Genomic DNA, 6,621 nt, shown 5'->3' with positions numbered 1-6,621 from the left:
TTTAACAAACTGCAACTGCTCGGGCTGACATTACTGTGCTGACTTACAGCACCTGCAGTCATAACGTTCAGTTCCTCTCAACATCTGTAAGCGACTTTGAACAGGAACATAGTTTAACGATGCAAGCACAGCTGAATGACTAAGTCTCGATATTAAGTGATGGAGACAAATCTTGCTCCCGTCCTGCAGCAAAACGCCTGCTAGTCAACCACAATCGCACACCCGCAATCACATTAAACTGTTCCAAGACCGCCATTGTGTCATTTACGCTCACTCACACACGTAGACGGCGCTCCATTTAGAAACACTAAAATCCAGAGATGGAAACTGCTAGAAACAGAAATAGAATAAGGACAGAAATAGAACCGTTACTTAAAAAAAAATGAACTAGAGCTCTGGAAATAAATCTTTCCAGGCACAGTCAGCGTAAATCTCCAAAGAAAAGCACACAGAGACATCTTAGGGGATATTTACAGTGCAGTCATCCACTTAAATTGGCACATTCTTTTTCTGGCTGCCCTACATTTATGCTGTCTTGGCTGTTCACTGTGCAGCACTGACAGCTAATCCGTGGTATTCAGGTGAGAGGTAGCTTCTGTACAGGATCTGGTTCTCTCTGGTCGATTCTAAGTTTAATCTGTTGCTGTTATAATACTAAGGCCATGTGCTTTGCTGCACGGGGTTATGAGCAAATAGGTAAATAATAAATGCATAAATGTGCACACGCATTAGCCTCATTGCAGCAACACTCTTATTAGCATTATTAGCACTTCAACGGGACCGTACCTATGTTCCCCGGGTCCTATGTTCCCCGGGTCCTATGTTCCCCGATATGTATGTGACCGGGGAACATAGGACCCTTTCTCTAAACCTAACCCTAACCCTACCCATTTTCAAAAAAGGGTCCTATGTTCCCCTGTCACATACAAAGTGGGGAACATAGGACCTTTTTTGGAAAAACAGGGAACATAGGACCCGGGGAACATAGGTACGACCCCCACTTCAACAATGTTAGCTTTTTGTTTGCAGAACCTGCATGAAACCCGAGGATTTCTTGTGCACATTTCTCAACCGAGGCCAGTGTTTGAGAAAGGCCCCTTCCAACTAAGTCAACTGTGCTCTAGTTCAGGGAGTCTAGAGGAAACGAGCACATAGTGCAAGCATTAATGGATTTTATGGCCATACGATAGACTTGGTGTTAAGAGGACCTGGGTTAGGGTTAGGGTTAGCCCTAACCCAACTGTCTTGAGTACTGCAAAAAATGATTGACTTCTTGACTAGCATAATAGATAACAGGTTATAAACACCATGTCCTGGAAACAGGTTGTTTACAGAAAGCCAATTGCTACGTAGCTCAGTGAATCATGCCGATGTGTCCTTGGGCAAGACACTTAACCCCACGTTGCTTGTGGCGGCAGCGTGTGAATGGGTATGAAAGATGAGTGACAAACAAATGAGCTGCAGTGAGCCTATATATATTTCGTCCAAGTGGCATCCTGTCGTGATGTCACCCATAAGAATCTGAACGCCTGTTTTGAAGCATCCAGAATTGCTGGAAGTTCAGAGGCGTCACCTGCAACCAGGCTCCTATTGGAAAATACCAGCTCTCAGTTGATTTTCCTCTAAAACATGGTCTATTGAAGAACACATTATAATTTGCAACTAAAACCATTAAATCATGAGGTGGGAAGTAGACCCATTTTTGGTTGAGGGTTAATGGATTTTTATTTTGATCATGAGCCAGGTCCTGGTTGCCATTTAGAAATAGGGAAGTTAAAAAAAAAACAAAAAAACATTGAAAACGGAAAAAGACAAAACGATTTCCTTTGATGTGCATGTAAACGGAATACGGGAAACACGCCATATATATATACACAAGCACAGCTTATTATTTTGTGATTCGCTATACCCAGAAGTCAGCGCTGTGTTGAATGAACATGCTTACAGTCTAAAGAATCATGTCTTTGCACAAATTATGCCAGTTATTATAACAGAAAAACAGACTTTCTGTTTATATCCAAGAAAATCAGATAACAGATCTTTATGTCTTTATGTTATGTTTTTCATTTCCCTCTTTCTAAATGATAATGATTTTGGTTGGCCGAGTTCCCCTGGTGGCTTATCAATATATTCTTATGTCCAATAAAAGGAATAAGATGCACATTTTTTCTTTGCACATATAAAGCATTGATAGCTGCTCTTTAACTTATTCTCGCTGTTTTCTTCTCACTCTATCATCCTCGCCATCATCTGCCCTCTGTGTGTCTCTCATGCACATGTATTGTTCACCTCCGGTCAGGCGTATGCGACGGCTGTTTAGAGTCTCTGTTGTTTCCTGCTGTTAATCCACTTCCCTCTGTAACACTTCCTTTCCCCTTCCCAGATATACTCACACACACACTAACTTCTGCTAATGTGCAAAACATGCACACGTGGATACACACTCGTGGATACATCCTGCTGACCTGCGCCGTTGAGTCAAGCATGAATGTGGTTATGGTGTATATGTTCAAATTCACATTACAAAACCTCCAATGTAAATGACCGTATATGGTCATAAGACTGACTTGTCCATCCATATGCTGCAAAATTGTCATTCAGCGTCATCACTGTAAGGCTGCATTAAAATCTGCCGTGACTTTGTTTTACACGCGAAGCAGCACAAACGAGAGACTTGCAAAGCAGTTGTTTTCAGTGTAACTGAATAATTAGAATCTAAAGCTAATTAAAACATTTGTTCAGTACTTCCTCCATGACCGGAGCACAGACTCCATCTGACACAGTCACTGAGCTGAAATACAGCACCAGACTCCTGTTAAATATTGATTTTTTTGATTTTTTTTAGATTGATAAGTCTTTTTAATTGACGTCTCCTCCTGTGACGGCACTTTGACCTATCACTGGCCGGCTGTCAGGCATAGTATCGCCTCAGCTTGCTTGGAACCTCACCAGAACGGGTACTAAAGAAGTACCTGGAAACGCAACTTAACCGTGTCGTACCGAGGCGAAGCGGATCGAGTCGAGCTGGTGGAAACGCACCAAAATCATAGAAACTATCGCCACTGTGCTGCCGTTGTAGGAAGGTGACTATTTGCTTTGATTTGAGTGCAAAAACTGATTGGGTTCATTGTTTTGGTGACAAACACATTGTTGTCATTGGTTACATGCAGATACATTTGTGGAATAATAAATATCACTGATTCATCCACATCCAACTTCCTCCTTGTTGATTTTTGCCATTTCATATTCTCCATTCTCTCAAGGGGTGGCTTAAAAATAAATGCATACAAGTCATAAAAGCATTTTTTTATGGATGGGCAGTCTCTTAGTCATTGGTTCATTTCATTCTTTCTTTTTTCTTTCTCTTATTTGCATGTGACAAATTGCTTTACCTGTTTTTCAAGTAAAATCTGCTCTCCTTGTGGGTTTAATCCACTGCAAGTTGCAGGATGACTCACCTGTGGCTCTCGACTTGTTCACTCCGGATGTGTACAAATGCAAGAAGACATCGCTCTTGTTTTCTCACCTCAAATATATCTTGCCCCTGCTCCCGTCTATTTCGGGTGACACACATGCACATGTTTGTATCCGTGGATGTAGGGCAAATTGACTGCTTCCATTCTATCTCGTAGAACCAGGTCAGTCGAACAGTTATGTATTGCCCCAGATATCTTAACCCACATCTCCTCTTTTGTGTTGATGGGAGAAAACAGAGACAGGTTGAGAAACCCACCTGGTAAAGTCTAGGATGTCACAATGCTTTTATCTTAGTCCATCCGAGGACCCAGGGTGTCAAGTACAAAAACAATACACGTAAGAATATTGTAACCGTACCTTACTGGTCCTCAATTCTGAGTCAAGAGAAGCTTCTCTACAAATTATACTGACAAAACAAAGAAGTGTAGTTCAGCTCTAAATAAAGCAACACAAATGTGAGTGTCATTCTACATGCAGGGCCCTTCAATTCTCTGGTAATTATTCCCTTAAACTTTAGGGGACCAAATAAAATGTTCTCGGTCCATTTGCATGCTTCAAAGAAAGCACAGCAGCTTCAGCAGCAGGGCAGAGGAGACCAGAGAGCACCACCCCTGTTTAAAGTCAGCTCTAATTCATTTACAAAGCTCTGGCAAAGTAGAATACTAAGAATTCTATGTCTGCCCTATAATAAAGAGTCACTGTAATTAGAGAGAAGAGGGGCTTTTAAGATGCTGAATTGTCTTTTGAGGTAGTTCAAAGACAAGCCATGGCAGCTGCATGCATATACTCGTGCCGACTGTACGAGCCCTCGTGTGCAGTTGTTGTTTATTGACGTGACAGATTATGACTCAGTTGATTTTTAATGGGCCGTGCCACTTGCTGGACAGGAAAGTAATAGGAAAGATATGCTGGCATGCACGTTGGCGTTTTCCTGCAACACCTCTGTGTTCACCGAAACTTTTTGTACATACAAGCTATCGAGAATGAATTCAAAAAATGCCGCGTGTGTAAAATAGGTCCAAAGCAAATCCAGTGTTGGCAGTAATATGAAGTAATTGTCCAAATTGCAGCACGTTTAATTCCAATCCTTTACAAAGCTCAGGAAATGCCCTTCACGTGAGGAATGTGTTCTTTAGTGCAAGCATAAAGCATGGCATGGCAACTGCTGTGCAACACAATATTCAGTTCATTACTAAAATAAAAGATGCTCCACTACTAGTGTTGTGTCGGTCAGGAGTGATTCGTTCGAAAGTACGAATCATTTGAGTGAACGAACTGACTGGGATCACTTCATGAACTGATTCGTTCCATTTTTAGTTCAGTTGAGCTCAGCAGCGAGCGTGGCGGCCGGGAGTGGAACTGCCGGGTCCTGTGAATCACTCGTGAAGTCATTCGCCGACGCCGTCGCCGTCACTCACTCGTGAATCTTCGGCAAACGAAGTCAGCCAACGTGCGCCGAGCGGGGAGGGAGAGGGAGTGACTGTGAACTGTGTGCCCGGCCGTGCTGCTGTGATTCGTACGAACGAACTGAAACACAGAGCGCTGGTGAACTGACGCTGAGGGACGAACTGACACACAGAGCGCTGGTGAACTGACGCTGAGGGACAAACTGACACACAGAGCGCTGGTGAACTGACACTGAGGGACGAACTGACACACAGAGAACTGGTGTACTGTCGCTGAGGACATGAATCTCGTCCGCGCTGTCACTCACTCACTCTATGACCCGCGGTGCGAACGTACTGCACTCAGGGAGGAGGTGAGTCACGTAGCGGGGCACTGGGCTCCTGCTTAGAACTGAACGATTCGGTGAACGAATCTTTTGAACGAATCATTTTAATGAACTGATTCAAGTGATTCAGTACACTCAAATGAACTGCCAATCCAATCATTATCCACTACATGGGGAACATTCAATGTTAGAAAGTCACTCATTTTAAGTTTGTAAAAGATGCATACGAAGATGTTTCAGAACTTAGCACATGCAAAGGAAGTAAGGCTTTTATATTTCTGACACCTTTACCTAAATATCTTTGCAATTCAGGTCATGCACAGATGCCTGTGTCTTTCCTGATCATTACGGTGCACGTGCAGAAGCAACATGTGTGCGAGACGCTCGGTGCATGTGAGAGAAGTGGAGGCTGTGGTTTTTTTCCTCTCTTACCTCCTCAAAAAAAAAAAAAAACACCCCGAGAGATGTGTCATCATAAAAAAAAATTCTCCTCTCCTGAAGGGGAAAATTGTGTTGCTACATGAGCGGTTATGAAAATGTTCAGCTCTCGAAACAGAAGTGTCTGCAAATCCAGGCTGATCAGCTGTTTCCATATATAGATCTGCCTGCACTGATCCTGTGTTCTGACATGATGAGACAGAGAGAGATGCAAGTGAAATAGCTATTTCAAACACGCTGCGTGGTACGATGACATTTATGCGGGACTTGGCGTACGATGTAGTTCTTTTTCACGATATGAGTCATGACTTGAGAGATAGTTGTAGACACAAAATGAGACACGGTCTGATATGACTTCACATCACAGCTACAGACGAGTGAGGAAATATAATTGCACAAAACCCTACGGTGTTATGATTTACGTGTGTGTCCAGTTGTGTTTGCAAAAGTGAAAGGGTGAGTGGGGGATACCCAATGTCCATCCAACATTTCAAAATTTTGTTGGCTCTGACAAAAACTGACAGAAAACAGAAATGACCGCAGATGTGCACGTACTTTCTGCTGTGCATCTGCTTCATATGCACGTGAAAAGCAGTAACAAAGGTTTAAGTATCACTTTAAGCATGTGAAGTAAGTCATAGTAAGATGATCACTCATGATTGGGAGTTGGTCTTCTATGTTAGCAAGGTGTCAGTGAGTTGAGCTCAATCATTCTCAAGTATGTCTTGAATAAACCGGGTGTAACACAGCATATTTCGCCCCCATGAAACAATAGGACAAACACAGGTTTTACCAGTAACATGAATTAGGGTCCAGCCCAAGTTTAAGATAAAGCCAGGGTTGGACTATTGTTCAGGTGTAAGGACAGGTCGTACTTACACCCTAACCTGTACAAGCAGGTTTTTTTGTTCTGAAAAATGTGTTATTGACAAAGGCATGCATGTTTTTCATCCTTTCTGGGTGTGTTCCAATAA

Source organism: Microchirus variegatus (genome assembly GCF_963457635.1).
Source record: "Microchirus variegatus genome assembly, chromosome: 18".
In the NCBI taxonomy this organism is placed as follows: Eukaryota; Metazoa; Chordata; class Actinopteri; order Pleuronectiformes; family Soleidae; genus Microchirus; species Microchirus variegatus.
Note: the sequence above shows the minus strand (reverse complement) of the source record.